At 43.5% G+C, this 17,393-nt stretch overlaps 1 protein-coding gene across 8 annotated transcripts in view; it reads left to right on the top strand.

Annotated features, from left to right (window-relative positions):
• The first annotated feature begins 7,116 nt into the window (after positions 1-7,116).
• The window catches only part of Clock (clock circadian regulator), an 83,571-nt gene continuing 73,294 nt past the window's right edge, over positions 7,117-17,393 (top strand). For 4 of the 8 annotated variants that reach the window (XM_036200740.1, XM_036200742.1, XM_036200736.1 and 1 more), the window contains exons 1-2: positions 7,452-7,637; positions 8,519-8,596. The gene's annotated coding sequence lies outside the window, so the exon portion shown is untranslated. Of the gene's footprint in view, positions 7,340-7,450; positions 7,638-8,103; positions 8,375-8,518; positions 8,597-11,291; positions 11,343-17,393 lie in introns of those variants that run through there. The other 4 variants (XM_036200741.1, XM_036200737.1, XM_036200744.1 and 1 more) reach the window with 4 other exon arrangements.

Raw genomic sequence — 17,393 nt, forward strand, 5'->3', positions numbered from 1 at the left:
TCCAGGTTCCAAACAGCCAGCTCATGCACTAAGGACAGGTCCGGGTCCTACTGCCTGGGTGCCTCCCAAACAGTTCAAGCTAATCAACTGTCTCACTTATCCAGAGGGCCTGATCCAGTTGGGGGATCCTCAGCTTTTGGTTCATAGTTCATGTGAGTTGGGGGGGAGGGTAATGAAGGGCAAGTTTCAAGGGAAAAAAAGCTTAGGGGAGCGGGAGATCCCAGCTGGATCAAGAACAGAGAGGGATAACGAGGAATAACAGACCATGATAAATGAAGACCACATGAGAATAGGAGGAAGCAAAGTGCTAAAGAGGTCCCCAGAAATCCACAGATACCTCCACTGTAGACCTGTAGACTACTGGCAATGGTCGAGAGAAAGCCCGAACTGACCTAGTCTGGTAATCAGATGGCCAAACACCCTAACTGCCGTGCTAGAAATCTCATCCAATGACTGAGGGAAGTGGATGCAAAGATCCATGGCCAAGCCCCAGGTGGAGCTCCAGGAGTCCAATTGGTGAGAAAGAGGAGGGATTGTATGAGGGAGAATTGTTGAGACCAAGATTGGAAAAAGCACAGGGACAAAAACCTTCTCTTCTTAACTCTGACCCATCCAGTAATAAGGGTTTATTCACCACCACAGTTCTGAAGACTAACATTTGTAAAAACTGTACACCTGTATATTAGAACAGGATGGTTGTGTGTGATTCCAGCCTCACCCTTCCATAAGGTATATACACACATTCTTCTAGCAGAGGCTCATGCTTATGATTCTAAGTCTCTACTATTTTATAAATACATTTGTTGTTTCAGCAGGATATAGGATTTGTCAGTCTGTGAGAAAATTGGTATGCAATATTCATTACATTGAACACATTGATAGGGCAGAAACTTGACAGTTTTTAATTGTCCGATATGCAATAATTGTGACTTATGAAAGTCGGCACTTTCTATTCTGTCTAGTATTTTGAACTGTCCTTGACAACTGCGTGCTATGGAAACCCCCTCCTCTACTGACAGTGTCTTAATCAAGTTTCCTCCTAGTGCTATGGGTATTTCCAGGAAACTTGTTAGAAGTGCATGATCTCTGGCCCTATCCAAACTAACTGGGTTGAATTTTCACTTTAATAAGATGCCTCAGTGATTGGCATGTGCATTAAAATTCCAGGAGCACTATGCAGCAAATCCCTTAAAGCTTGAGTGTGTTAACCTCTCCCGACACTGGGTTATTAAATCTTCCTGAGTTGAAACTCCAGTTTCAGTTCCAAGTCAAAACTGAATTCAAGGAACTCTGAAGACAGAGGATGCTGCTTTAAGACAGGGTCTAGCCATGTAGCCAATGCTGGTCTCAAAAGGGGTTGTGTTTTACCCTGTTCTTTTTCTTCCCTTCCTTGGTCCATCTCCATGGTAGTAGGAACTTGTGTGTGTGGGGGGGGGGAGGAATACATTTATATTGCCTGAAATCCACACTTACTTGCTGTTTAATGAAATATGCTGGGTTCTCCTAGAAACTGGGTTAGCCTCCCATGGCACAGACCCATGCTTGACATGGACACAGATCAGGTTTAGTGTCCACACAGCTGCCCTGCAGAAGTATACCTAGTTTTCTTGCTGTTAGAATTTCCTTTCTCTGTATCTGTCAAATGGTTCAAGCCCAGACAGTACTTCCATCCGGTCAAATCACAAGAAACATCACACCTTGACCATATCAAATGGTGGGGATGTGTGCTTTGATTTAGTTCAACCCACTTTTGGCCAGCAGTTTCTCTTCAGCGGTTTCTTTCTTCCTGTGTTGCTAAGTATTGGGTGATATTGATAAATCTGCCTAAGGATGAGATTACTGTTGCTTTTTGTTTTCTTATTCATTGTCTCTCTGGGGGCCTGCCACCCAACTCCCAAATAAATCACACACTGAGGCTTATTCTTAATTATAAATGCCCAGCCTTAGCTTGGCTTGTTTCTAGCCAGCTTTCCTGAACTTAAATTTTCCCATTTAATCTTTCTCTATTCCAGTATACCTTTCTTTGCTTCTTACTCTGTGGCTTACTGTGTAGCTGAGTGGCCGGTCCCTGATGTCCTCTTTCTTCTCTGGCTACTTCCTTCCTCTCCCAGATTTCTCCTTCTATATAGTCTCTCTACCTGCCAGCCCTGCCTATCCTTTCTTCTGCCTTACTATTGGCCATTCAGATCTTTATTAGATCATCGGGTGTTTTAGACAGGCAAAGTAACACGGCTTCAGAGTTAAACATATGCAACATCAACAAAAGTAACACACCTTAAAATAATATTCTACAACAGTTTACAGTCTCCCTTTAGGCTCTTAAAGTTTAGAGATACCTTCAATTTGAGGCTGTTGAAGCCTTAGTCACTTAACATGAAATGAAAAGAGGAAGAAAGGAAAAGGCAGCACTCACCAGGAACTCAAGGAGATAGAGGGGAAGAACACAAGTTTGAGGGTAACCTGGGCTACATACATTGTTGAGACTTGTCTTAAAAAGAGCCAACAGCTGGAAATATAATTGAGGAGTAGAGTGCTTTGCTCCTTAGCGCGCGCGCACACACACACACACACACACACACACACACACACACACACGAGGAAGATGAGGAGATGAGACAGCCTCAGCAGCAACATGGTTCCAATGACTATTTCCAAGTATTCCTCTTCTTAAGTGCTGTGCTTGCATGTGAAGTCAGAGGTGGCCACTGAAAATCCACTTTTCACAACTTTTGGCCATGGCCAAAGGAGGTTTCTGGCATCAAATATTAGTTGTTATTTAGAAGATGAGATTCTTGATCCTCTCTGATTCCTGCTTTGGACTTCGCTTAGCACATATACTGGTGGTAACACCCTCTATTGCAGTGTTACACATATTATACAGGTGGTAGCTTTCTCAATCACTGTCACACATCTTTACAGACAGTAACTTAACCCATTTCAGTGTTGAATACTCCCACACAGGCACTAGCTTTATCTATTTACAGTGACACATGTTCTTACATAGGTGGGAAGTTTATTATAATCTCATGTTCTTAGACAGATAATCTTAGAATAATGTCCCACATTCTTCTGGAGTCTCAAATACTAGCAGGACAACAGTACTAGTCTCACGATCCTCCCCAATCAATTCCAACTTATCCCTCCTTCACCCTTTTATATCCATTTCTAGAGCTACTTCTTGATGGTCTGCCTCCAATTATAGTTGGGGATAGAAAAATCTTCCTAGCAGCTCTAATTTCATTCACTCAATCACTTATTCCCCCCAGATCTTGAAATAAATGCTGTAAAAAAAAAATAGTAAACAAAACACGTGGTTCCTTTCCTCTTGAAGTGTATCATCTGGTAGGGGAGATGGTTACAGAGTAAGCCATTGAACGTCACACAAATCCATATGCAACTAAGAAGTATTATGGGAGAAAGAGAGAACAGAGAAGCTGTGGGTACTGTGTCGGTGGGAGGAGGGTAGGACTACATTAGCACACCATGACCCTTTGACACATGAAAGCTGGGGAGGCAGGCTTAAGAAACGCCACAGTGGCAAGCAGGGCTCACAGCAGTGGCTGGGTCGAAGCCCGAAAGTGGTCGGTGACTAGCAAGGGACTGAAATGATGTTTCTGGAATGTCACAGGAGCAAATGGTAGACCATAAGGTTGGAGGGGATCAAAAAGGGGATGGTGGCCACCATTAAAGCATTCGGATGAACAACTGCAAATAGGAGTTTTAGAAGGAATACAATGTGATTTCTCCCACACTTGGTTTTCTTTTTAGAGACAGGGTCCTGCTAGGCAGCCTAGGTGGATCTGGGACTCACCATCCTTCTGTCTTGGCCTCCTCGGTGCTAGGATCACAAGTATGGACCACTATTAACCACTCACAGTTTCAAAAGGATTCTTGTTTCGTGTGGTATACTTGAGACACCCAAGAAAAGACATCAGGTGGGTAATTGGACATGTGTATGAAAACTGAGGGAGTGGAAGCTTCACTTAAAAGGCTTGAGTCATTGTAACCATTCCCAGGGCTCCAGTTAGAGACTGTAAAGGTGGACAACAATCATTCTCACCACTGAAAGCCACAATTCTCCAAAATTCTGATTTTTGTATTTTATGTGTAATACTCTGAAGCTTGGGGGAACTACTTTTGACAATGAATTCCATAATACCACATATATTATTGAAACCTCCTCTATTTTAAAAAGGACTAGAAAGAACCCAGGTAAATAGCACCATGCACATTTTAAAAGTGTACAGTACTATTTTGCATGCCTAAGCGTCCAACTCACCTAGAAGTATGGCACAACTGGTTATGTCAACGGCAGATGTGAATGGCATTATGAAGGTGCAGACACTGTTCTGTGACCAGCGGAACTTACAGAGCTAGGGGAAGAACGTGAACAGAGAAGACGGTGGAAATCATGGAAGGAGTGACTTTTAAAAGTGGCCAAACAATATCCCCGAGAGTTCGATGGTGGTATGCATGTGTCGGCCAAAACCCAACAGCTCATCCCACAAGAAGGAAATCATGCCTGGTACTGGGAACCTAGCCAACTACCTGGTGCTAGTGACATCATGAACCTTCACGGGGAACCTACAACTGCCAGCTTACTAATCCAGCAAGAGTCCTAACTACATTCTAAATAGGAATCCTTATATCCACAGATAAGTATAGGTCTCACTTCTCATCAAAGAAACATTTTGTTGTTGTTGTCACAACAAATGGAGACCATTACAGCAAACCACAATAGATCAAAATGCAGGGAACAGAATGACTGGATGGTACTCAGCCCCAACGGAGGCGTCTATAACGCAGTTCCTTCCTGTACTGTACGTAAGGCTCAGGGGTCATAGTGGAGGAGGAAGCAGAAAGGTAAGGAACAGAAGAACAGGGAATTTGCTGTGAGATGTGTCTCCTAGGAATGTCAGAGAAGCTACACTCATGAAGTCTCAACAATATGGCTGCCTAAACAAGGCCGGAACAAGGAGGACATCAATAGACATGCTATCACAGAAGGGGTAAATCTCACGGGGCCTCAACCCTTGATAAAGAACTACAGGCAACTAAGGAATGCTAAAATTGGGGAAAACAGTCTTCCCCAGAGAAGAGCCCCTAAACTGGTTATGCAATACCAAGTGTCCAGCCCTGAAGTTATATATATATGGTGGGGTGCATGGGAAGGACTGGAGGGAGGAAAGAGAAGGGAGGAGATGGTGTAATTAAATTTTAATTTCAAAAAAATTTAAAGTGGCCAGTACTGGACATGGAATTTACATAGCAAGTAGTGTTAATACACACTTGTCTCTCAACTGTCCTATGAGCTGAGACCATTATCCTCATTTTACAGATGAAGAAGTTTATGCGGAAATCAGTTGAAAAGAGAATTAGAAACACTTTTAAATGATAGCAAGGCACATGGGAGTTTACAGAACATGTAACTAACACATGCGGTGTTTAAGGCGGTAGTTTAGGATTGAGAATCTTGGAGAGGATGTGGGGTGGGGATTGTAACCTGAACCGTGGGAAATGTTCAAGCAGTGGCAGAGTACTGAGCAGAAACTCAAGGGATTATCAACAGGTCTCGGTAAATAATTAAACACAAATGTGAGAGGGAGGAGTCAAAGGTGACTGAGAGGACAATGACATTAAAAGGGACAAAGGTCACTTTAAAGATAGACTATAAAAAGGGGCTGTTTCTAGACTAAAACCGAAACATGCAACCTAGCAAAAGCACCCAGGCTCTCTCGTCTGGCCTCAACCTACTTCATCAGCATTTCTAACCTTACTTCCTCTTTTTACTATCTACCAGTAATCAAGACGCTAACTTGTAATGTGGCAGCAAAGCTCTTATTGTTTTAAGCAATAAAACAAACACACTCAAGGATTTATTAATTACTTTAACTGGAATTTCCAGAGGAATCCAGCCCCCATTGGTGGGCGTCAAGCATCTAGGCTACATCTCCATCTTTGAATCTGCTTTTTTGTTTTTTCCTTCGTGCCGTCTTTTTCATTAGCCACACACACAAAAAGGCTTCATTCTTCCAGCTTCAAATCCACTGGAAAAGTCAGTCCTCTTGGTAGTGACGGCCAGGCTGAGAGAGAACTCAAACAAGGTTCCCCCCTCCGCAATGTCCTGGCTGGACCACAGGGACTGAATGGAGAATGGGTAAGTTGTTCAAAGGAAATGACCCAGAGCAGCAGATGGATTCAGAACAGCAGAGATGTGCAGGAAGAGCCTTTCGACGTCGAAATGAACAAACTATGCACCTGTTCTCCGGACAGGGTCTGGCTATGCAGCCCACATTAGCCAGGAATTTGAGGATTCTCCTTCCTTAGAGTTCACACTGCTGGGATAGCACGCTGCTAAATGCGCCGGTTTTGAAGTTCTTTTATTCTGAGCATACACCAAAACTTGAATTCTTACTGAAGTGGACCTAACCTTGGAGAGAGGATTTTGGAGCTAAAGAGCACAGGTTTATTTAATGTCCAAATTGATTTTTAAAACATGTTACTAGGAATTAGGGCTCTCAGGGTTTCTTTCCCAATAATTCGGGTGCAGTGGCCACGAAACCAGTGTAAACTAGGGTCCTGGTTCGTCCCTGGAGCCATCCTCATCTACACAGTGCCTCTTGCCTTTTCATAAAAGGAGCAAAAACACATCCCGACCTTTTGCAGCCCAGGTCACTTGGGTCGCCCATGCCCACCTCCGGGGAGCAGCCGGGAAACCGAGTCCCCGGCAGTCCACGCACCTCCTGGAGAGGAAGCCGACCTGTTCCAAGTCGGGTCGGAGAAGTTTAACTTGGCGTCAGCTAAGCTCTTTGCTTTTTCCAGGGACAGAGGCCCCTGTCGGGCCGGCGGCTCCCACAGGCAGGGAAGGGATCGCGGCATCCCGGGGAACCCAGAGACACCCAAACCGCTGCGGGCGGGCGGCCGCACCCTCCACCAGGCCCCGCCTCCCGGCCCGAGCCGGGAAGGGGGCCCCCCGGGCCATCCCGGCTTCCCTCTGCGGCGGCAGAGCGTGCACACGCCGGCCCGCAGGAGTGGGGTTTCCTCGGGCGCCCGGGATCCCCCCAGCAGCAGCGCAGCGCGGAGCGGCGCGCGGCTGCCTAACGGGGGAAAGTCGCATGCGCGCCGGGACGCGCTGGGGAAGGCGGCCGCGAGGGGAGGGGCGAGTGCAGAGCCCGGCCGGCCGCGGAGCCCCGCGCCCACGACGCATGCGCCGGGAGGGAGCGCAATCACGGACTCGGCTGGCGGCTACCGGCTGGAGAGAGGAAACCCCGGCCTGCGAGAGCGCGAAGGAAATCTGGCCGTCGCCGCCGCCGCCGCCAACGCCGCGCGCGCGCTCTCGGTGAGTGCACCCAGCCGGGGTGGGCCCCGGTCGGACGCGCGGCGGGCGGCTGGCCTCGGCGGCGCATGCGTGCTTCCGGAGCCGGTGGAGGAGGGGAAGGCCGGGAGGGGGAGGAGCGCGGCAGTAGCGGTGAATTTTGAGGGGTGGGTTGGGGGCGCGCCCCGGGCCGTCCCAGGTGCTGCAGGCCCCGGGAGCCGCCGCGGCTTTTCCCGGTCGTCGCGGCCTGGCTGTCCCGAGTCCCCGCGGCCGGAGTCCCGGGTGGGGGAGGGAGGAAGCCGGAGCTTCAGGCGGTCGCACGGTGAGGACGCGGGCGGACCGGCGGGCGGGCGAGCGCGGGCGCGGGGGGCGGTGTGCGGGGCCCGGGGATGGCTGGCGGCGGCGGCCAGGCCGGAGGGCGGGAGCTGCGGCCGGGGTCGGGCGGCCAGCGGAGCGCCGAGCTCCCGGGAGTCGCGCTCAGCGGGGCCTGCGTGAAGTGTCCGCGGGGCCGCCGGGGTTACCTGCGGGGCAGGGGGGCGCGGCGGGTCCTGCGACCCGGGGAGGCGCCGGGGGCCCGCAGCGCGCTGGAGGCTGGCGGCGCGCGGGGCAGGCCGAGTCGGCCGCCGACAGGACTCGCGCCCGGGACCCGCTAGGCCTTGTGACCCACTTTATTCCTGTCACCACTCGGGCACGTTTGGAGCGGCGCCCAATGGGGCGATGGGGCGGCCAGCTCCGCCGCCGCCGAGCCCCCGCCCTCGCGGCGGCCGGCGCGCGCCGCGCTCCGCGGTCCGAGCGGCCGCCGCTGCCGCCCAGGGCTGGTTCCGTTAGTGGTCGTGGTTCCGAGGCTTGGTCCGGCGAGCTGCGCAGGGCCCCGGGCGCCCGACCGCTCTCTGCTTGCGGAGCTGACCGCCCCGGACGAGGTCCTGGCTCGGCCCGTACGTAGCGCCACGAAGTTTATATTCCTGGGGTGTTTTCTGCCGCCGTAGAATGTCCGGGGTAGTCAGCAGAATCCTGAAAGATGAAGAGCTTTGGCCTCTGACCTGGCAGATGACAGATCAGGTTCTGGTTTTTGTTGTTGTTGTTGTTGTTGTTTTTTTGATATTCGAATACCGTAACCCCCACAACCTGAAAGGCTTTCTAGACGCTTTTAAGACAACGGCAACAACAAACCCCGGTGTTTTTTTTTTTTTTTTTCTTTTTCAGTGAAAGAAAAGCACAAGAAGAAACTTTTACAGGCATCGTTGATTTGACTAGGCACCGATCCCCGAAATCACGGGAAAGGTAATCTCACTCGATTGCGTTGTTAGAGATTACAGAAGAAAATTCCATTTTCATACCCGATTAAAAAGGAATTCTTAATCAGATATATATATATATATATATATATATAACTTAGTGGCTGTCTCTAAATCATATGCCACGGAACAGTTCAAATTTGGTTTGTTTTAAAATCTTGTGGGGGGAAACCTTATTTGCCAAGTAGTTTACTGACTAGAGTGCCATTGGGTAGTTTGCAGGACTAGCCATTATTACCTGTGAAAAAAAGAAGGACACAAAACTTTGGCATAAAGTGAAAGAAGCAAGAAGTAGAATGGTGTGAATTGTGTGTTGTTTTCTATGTTAAGAGTGTAATGACTAAGATTTGTATTGCTCTTCTGTATAAGGAGGTCCTAGAATAATACTAGAAAACCAGTAAGTACAGGAAAGGGAGAAGTGGTCTGAAGAGGAAAGGTTAGAAAAATGAAATGTTTTATGCGTTGTCTGCTGTATTTTTTATTGTTTTATGGATTCACAAACAAAAATTATTTAAAATAGTTTACATTGGTTTCCTATTTTATAGGGAATTTTGATCATTTTCAGCATTGTTCTCTTAATATTAAAAAGAATAATCTGAAGAAAAGTTTAGGATTAATTTGCTGGCTTTTCCACTTTAAGAAGGTGAAGTCACAGACAATTCAAAACCGCAAAGGTTGCTATTTTGCCTTGCCGACTGTTAGTGGTAATGGTTTTTGTCATCACAGTTGGATAATGCTGCGTTGATAGTGTAGTGTCTCCCTTTAATTTTGTCAGGAACTATAGTTTATAATTTATTTTCCTTTTGTCAAACCCTACCTCAAAATTGGAGCACTGCATATACAGTGACAGTAAACTAGATGGTTTTGCTTTTCTGGTGGATGCCATTATGTCCTTTAAGGAAGTCAGACAACATGAACCCCAGTGAAGTCGTGTGTGTGTGTGTGTGTGTGTGTGTGTGTGTGTGTGTGAGAGAGAGAGAGAGAGAGAGAGAGAGAGAGAGAGAGAAATTATTTCTTATGGAAAATGAAACTCAGAATCAAATATGAGAAACTAAGCATTTTTATGATTACAGATTGTGTAAGCATATATTCATGATTTTTCTAGTTCTGCCAGTCTAAGCTTTCAGTAAGGTCAAGGTTGGAAGGCTGTTGTTGAGAGGATATCATTTTAGGGAGGGAATACTCAAAACTCCCTCTAGTGACAATAATACTGTGTGGAGACTAGTTGCTATAGACATTTTTACTACTGTTACTAGTATTTTTATTTTGTAGGACAGGATATTTGTGTTGGTTTGTTTGCTGCAGGTGTATGATAGTCACTCCAGTACAAAATGATACTTATTTTTCATTTGAACTTATGTATGTTGATTCTTCCTGTCTTTTAACCAGATGAATTATTAAGTGCTGTCTTCCATTTTTGTGATTGTTGTTGAGATAGAATCTCAACTGTGTGTAACCCAGGCTGTCCTGGAACTTACTCTGTACTCTCGACTGGCCTTGAACTCGTGATAGATACTCCTCCTACCTTGGCTTCTTGAGTGCTAGGATTGCCGGTATGTTCTACTACCCTGGGTGGACATTTCACTTCCACCTCATCTTTCTCCAGAAATAAGTATTAACAATTGGATGTGTTGCTTTCTCATCTTTTTTCTTTGAATTATAAATGTCCATTTTAACTTAAAAACTCAGTTATTGAACTTGTTTATGGTAGCTTTTTGTGGAGGTGTTGGGAGTCTTAGTATGTAGTCCAGACTGGTCTGGAGGTAGAGAACCTCCTGCCTCGCTCAACCTTTTGACTGTTGGGCTTATGCTTAGCCAGGTTATTGAGTTCTTCTTGAATGATTGTCTGTTCTGCCAGCTTGCCTCTACTGTATTCCATCTCCAGGATAGAAATAACTTAGAATATGTCAGAAAGTTTCAACATGTGATATGAACCTTAGGACATAGCCCCTTATACCCTCTTTCCCCCCAATATTGAGACACTAGTGGGTATGGAGGCATCTGCAGTTTACAGGGATGTCAAACTGATGTGAATTCAGCATAGAGACTTATATTTTAACATTTCTTATAGCACTCTTAGGGGCCCAAATTGTAGGGTCTTAAGTATGGGCCCTTGAGGGTGAATAGCCACCCCAGCCTTATAGCTAGTGAGGAAAGGAGAGAACAGAAAGCTTAGACTGTCTTCTTCATGGGAAGGAGTTAACTGCAGCAGTATGGCAGGTATCTCTGAGTTGGGTGCTGTTTGTCTGGATATATTACTTAATTAAGCTTTTCCATTGGAACAATCCTTTTGCTGCTTATTTGATCATTATAAGTTAATTATATATTGATTTCAAGATTGTTAAAATATGAAATGAAGGATTTGTCAGTGAGCTGCTGTCCATTGTCAAGCATGTTGGGGCAGGTATTGCTAATAAGAACAGAAAGTCTGCTGACTCTTTCTTCAGAGCACCGCATTAAATGCTGCTTCTTATTTCTGCTTAGCCGCTGTGTTACGTGAACTATTTATGTACTCTAAATGTTGTAATAAAACACTGTAGGAAGCAAATTGTTTTTAAAAGTTTCATATTTTATAGCAAACTGTTTTAGTGACTATTTCCTTAAAATACTTGCAGAAGCATGAAGCATCTTTTTTCCTTGTAGACAGTACATCAACTAATTGTATTTTCTCCTTTTCTGAGCTTTAACTTGTTGGTAGAGTTGGATGAATTATCAGCGTAACACCTTTAAATGTAAGAACAATTTAATTCTTACTAATTGGTTTAATTACATAATGGCATTTATTAGTTGCTTTACAACCATTTTTAATTGCCCTGATATATATAATTTCCATGAATTACATGGATAAAGAAATTGTTTTCTCCATGCTTTACTTTGCAAATATTAAACTACCTAAACAACTTATTCTCACAATTTTAATTGAGTTATCACATTAGTTGTATAATTCACATAGAAATAATTTTGTCCTGTCACTCTACAAAGAGAAATCATTTATAAAGAGGAAATTTTTATTATTGCTTTTGATTTTTTTTAAAAGGACTATTTTAGAATTTCATTTTGTGTGTTTGGATTTTTATCTGCATGTATCTCTGCACCATGTGAGTGTGGGCTCTCTTGGGGGACAGAAGAGTGTCAGGTCCTCTGGGAACTGGAGTTACAGACAGTTGTGAGCTGCCATATGGGTGATGGGAATTGAACCTGGGACCTCTGGAAGAACAGCCAGTGCTCTTAACTAGTGAGCCATCTCTCCATTCCCTAAAGGATGTTTTTAATTTTTTTTTTAAGCTCTGTATTTTAAATATTTAATTTATTTTATAAAATTCCTTTTATTTTCATATGGTGAATGCTAGAATGAAAAGTGGACACCACCATGCCCAACACATGCTTTGCTTTTTGAAAGAGTTCGTGTTTTGATTTGATATTTAATTTTTAATTTTCCTTGTAAATAGTAGAAAATAAGAGCACAAGTTGATTCCCTCGTTGTTGGCGGTGATGGTTGGGTTTTTTCCGAGCAAGAGTCTTGCTGCGTAGCATGGCCTGTCTTATGCTTTCATGCTCCAGCTCCTCTAGACCTGGGATTGCAGAGGTACCCAACCTGGCTTCAAAGGCTGCCTCTGGGTTTAGGGAACCAGCAGCACAAAGCTGTGCCTGCAGCCAAGCCACTTGCCGTGCTAAGGAGTTACCATTTTTTCTGAGATAAGTTTAATGTTCAGTACTTGACTGACTTTCCTAGTTTTCATCTCTCAGTTATAAATGCAGCACGTCCGAGGATGGAAATTTGGGAAACAGAAGCAACAGCAGCAGCACGGTTTAAGAGTTTAGACTACTGCTGAAGTCCTGTCACCCAGAGACCCGTTGTCAATCCTCTCGGGCACCTTTTCCTCTGTTAGGCTTGAGCATTGTGTGAGTTTATACACACTTACAGACCCATGACTATGCAGACCTGTAGCACCTACTACAGGGTAAACGGTTCTGTCTCTTTAACAGCCATTCATCACCATGTTTTCATGTCATTATTTTTCTGCAGTGTTACTCTTTTAATGTTTATGATCATCCATGCTTTTGATTTCATCATTTACTTAATTGCTTTTACTGTTGGATATGTTTTTAATTTTTAAGTTAATAAGAGGAAGTACAACTTGAAAATTTTGATAGTCTTCAGAGTTAGAATACAAGTAAAATAATACCGAGTTTGTTAACCAAATTCAACAGATTTCATTGGAAAAATATGTCAGTCTATATAATCGACTAATAATAATGATCAATAATGAAGTAAATCCAGGATCTTTGTAGTGTATTTTCTTTCTAATTTTATGTTTTGCTTGGAAATTTATTTCACATTGCTTTTCATGAGCATGAATCAGGTGGGGATTTGGTTTTCTTTTTGGTGTTGAGGATGAGTTTCCTTTCACGTGCTAGGTGGGTGCTCTACTGCCCAGCTGCTTCCCCAGCCGCTCACTGGTCTGCCTAATGTTTGGTTTCTCTACTAGTTGTTGGTCACGTGCCTGAATGTTTCTGCCATGATTTTCAAGGAATTTTTGTTTCCTTGAAGACACCAGCAGAAAGTTGGTTGTAATAGTCTTTTATCCTTTTAGTATCTATAGAAAACACAGGGAGTCTAATGCCTGTGTAACCTCTAGAGCAGTGGTTCTCAACCTTCCTAATGTTGCAATCCCTTAATACAGTGCTTCATGTTGTCACCCCAACCATGAGATTATTTTCTTTGCTATTTCATAAGTGTGATTTTGCTGCTGTTATAAGTTGTTAATATCTGTGTTTTCCGATGTTCATAGGCGACCATGTGAAAGGGGTGTTCAACCCCCCCCCACCCAAAGAGGTTATGACCCACAGGTTGAGAACCATTGCTTTAGGGTTTCTCCCCTGTCATTCACATCATTCTGATCTGGTAATTTGAGTATGCTTTTTTCTTTAGCAGCATAGCTAGACATGTATTAATTTACTGGGGTTCTCATTGCCAATCTCTAGTTTAACTGATTGCCTCTACTTTTTCTGTTTTTAAAGCCCTTGTTTCTTCTCTGCTGCTTATTATTTGCTTTCTTTGGATATAATTTTTTCTCTAATCTCTCGAGCTAGACACTGAGGTCATTTGATTTTTCATTATAAGCATACTAGAAATTTTGACTGCTTAAATTGTTTACTTTCAGATTTTTCTATTTTGGGGGCTTGGAATTCTGTTGTTTCCCAGGTTAGCCTCTAACCCTGAGCTGAGGGGGTCCTTTTTGCCGCTCTTAGGAGTATCTGGGACTGTAGGCAAACACAACTGTGTCTGCTCCCGGTATCTCTTTGATCTGGGATCAGTGAGTAGTTTGTTTACAAATATTAGGATTTTCCAGAGTTAGTTCTGCTAATCTAATCCAGTAAGATGATATTGTTTTAAATTCATGGAAATTTGTTTTATAGCCCCAAGTATGAGCTTGGTAAATGTGTCTTACATGTATTTGAAAAGAATGTTGTTGGGTACAGTGTTCTATAAATACCAGTTAGATCAAGTTGGTTTATTGTTTTATTTATGCCTTATTACTTTTAAAAAAAGATACATTTATTTATTATGTATACAGTGTTCTGCTTGCATGTATGCCTGCAGGCCAGAAGAGGGCAACAGATCTCACTACAGATGGTTGTGAGCCACCATGTGGTTGCTGGGAATTGAACTCAGGATCACTGGAAGAGTAGCCAGTGCTCTTAACCTCTGAGCCATCTCTCCAGCCCCACCTAATTACTTTTGAATGAATATCAGACCTGCTATTTTCTGCCAGAGAGCATGTTAACTGCTGTGATGTAATATCTGAATGAAACAACATAAGGAAGCACTTCCTTTGTTTCCGTTTCAGTGGAGGTAAGAGGGAACTCGATGGGAGAGGGCATGATAGAGCAGGACTTCTCAGCTAGGACCGCAGAGGCAGAGAAGTCTGAACAGATTCTGGTCTCCAGTGACCTTGGAAGTTTCTCACTTTTAGTAATGCCATCAAATTAGGAATCTGTCAGTGGATTGAGCCATTGATTAGGCCAGAGCTCTACTGACCTGTTGTCTGTAGGGTTTTTGTTTTTTGTTTTTTTTTCCAACTCTTTAGGGGCCTGCCACCCAGCTCTGAAATAAACACATGGACACTTAGTCTTTCTTATGAATGCCCGGCCTAGGCTTGTTTCTAACCAGCTTTTAACTTAAATTAACCTGTTTCTCCTCTACTGTGTTTTGCCTCTGGGCTTTTTTACTTTTCTTTATATGTCTTTCTTCCTTTCTTACTCCATGGCTGGTTGTGTGGCTAGGTGGCTGGCCTCTGGCATCCTCCTCTCCCTCTCCTTTTCTTGCTCCTCTTCTTTGGAGCCTAGATTTCTCCTCCTATTTATTCTCTCTGCCTGGTAGCCCCACCTATTTCTCTCGCCTGCGTAGCTATTGGCTGTTCAGCTCTTTATTAGACCAGTCAGGTGTTTTAAAGTAACACAGCTTTACAGATTTAAACAAATGCAACATAAAAGAATGCAACAGGTCTTTGCTTCATTAAACAAATATTCCACAGCTTAAACGAGTGTAACATCTTAAACTAATATTCCACAACAGTTCTCCTATCTGTGGTTGAATCCACAAGCTAGGGACCATGCCTTCAATACTCCAGCCTTTTGGTAGGCACTTCATATCCAGACCATAACAGAATGCTCACCTTTTCATCTAGGCAGGGAGGAAAGCATCTTAAACTAAGGGAGGGTAAGAGACAGGATCTTGCTAGGTTGCCCAGGTTGCTCTTGGATTCATGATCCTTCCACCTTAGCCTCCTGAGAAGATGGATCGCAGATACACACCAACTTCTGGGCCCTGTGTGGTTTTAAAATTCAGTTGAATATTCTAGAGGAGTTAAAAACAAAGAACTCTGAATTGCTAAATGCTGACAGTTTTGTTACTCTAGCCCAAGTGCTCTCCTAGCTTCTCTGTTCTTTGACAACAATATTCTGCACAGAACAAGTTGAAACTAAGCCTCCATTCTGAGTCCAAATTGAAAAATGCCCTAGTTAAGTGTAAAGTAAAGACTCCCCACCCTGCCTCTGGAGTTGGAAGTCTTGTCCTCATGTTGGCTTGTGAATATGGTTTTTGTAATTCTGTTGGCTTTTCTGGTTCTCAAAAAGAATGGTAGTCTACTGCAAGCTCTCTTTTGTACCTAGACACAAACATTTCCTGTTGTTTTAAAAAAAAATACCTAGACAGCTTGATTTGGGGGAACTCATTTTACCTTACTGTTTGAATATTAATGTTGTTAAATTTTAATTTCATTGTTTTTAGAAATACAATTTATGTCTTAAAGTTCACTGGTTTTAAGTGTACAGGTTGAGTTGTGATAAATGTACACAAATAAATGTAGCTACTCCCAATACCAAGAAACAAAATTCTTTTCCCCCTTGAAAATTTCCTCTTCTCTGCAGCCCCTGGTCTATTTTCTGTTTGCATGTTTTCCTTTTCTGTGATGCAGAAATGAAGCCATTCAGTGCATCTTCTGGGCCTGTCTTTCCCAGAACTCGCATGTCAACTAGTTTACCTCTTCTTATGCTGGGTATTGTTCTGTTGGGTGGGGTATGCATATGGTTGGTTTTTCCAATTATGAGTTGATAGACATTAAGTTGCTTCTAGTATGGATGGGACTGTTACAAGAACTGCCAAACCACTGTGCACATGTATTTTCATTTCACTTGGGCAAACACCTGAGAATGGTGTCAGCAGGTTTCATAGTAATTGTATGCTTCATTTTGTAAGATACTGATGAATTGTTTTCTAAAGTGGGTGTTCAACTTTACATTCATTGCACCAATCATTGACAGTTTCTTGCATAACAAGGCAAGATCTACCTTGCCTTAATACATTCTATTAGAGTCAGATAGTAGGTAGTAGAATTGTAGACTTCCGCCCCTTTCTATGTTTGCCGGCATTTTTGAAGAGAGTTTTAACTATGATGATCCCTGATTCATTAATTTTGTCTCCTTTCCGCTTCCCCTTCCTTTTGTTGCAGGTTTTTCTGAGACAGGGTCTGACTGTGTAGCTCTGACTGACCTGGAATTTGCTAGGTAGACCAGGCTGGCCCAAACTCCCTGACACCTGATTGGCTCTGCTGCTCAGCGCCAGTCTCAAGTGCACCACAGTGCCTGGCCATTCCTTCTCTTTGATGCTTCGTGATTGCTTGGAGTCTAGCTAAAAACTAGTATTTTTGTCTCATGTTTGGTCAGAAGTTTTAAAGGTCTGTTTTTATATTTAAGTCTGTCTGATTCAAGTTTATTTTATATAAAGTATGAGGAAAAGAATATTAAAAACTTTCTACATAGATACAGTTTCATTACCATGATTATACTTCATAATTATTAAGTTTAGATTAATAGTTAGTAAACAGTATTTCTCTAAAAATAATAAAGCATTAATACTCAAGAAGCAAAAGAGGGTGTTTTAGGAAGCTTAGTGGAGGATTTTCATGGATTTCTATCAAATGAACAAAAACCAAATCTGTATAGAGTAGCTAAATATACCAATTATAATTGTAATTGGATGGGTAGTCTTAATTCTGCTTTGAAAATAGAGATTCTTATACTTATTTTCAGAACTTTTGTGGGAAGATATAAAAAATTGACCATCATACTAGATAATAAAACTTGAGTGTACCACACATACTAAAACCAAAGGTTGGCAACAAGTACCTTCCTCTGCTCTAACTTGTTACCTTGCTCCTTTTTTCTAATTGAACATTTTTCTCATACACTATATTTTGATCATGTTTCCCCCTCCCTCA

This window comes from Onychomys torridus, chromosome 10 (genome assembly GCF_903995425.1).
Source record: "Onychomys torridus chromosome 10, mOncTor1.1, whole genome shotgun sequence".
NCBI classification, from domain to species: domain Eukaryota; kingdom Metazoa; phylum Chordata; class Mammalia; order Rodentia; family Cricetidae; genus Onychomys; species Onychomys torridus.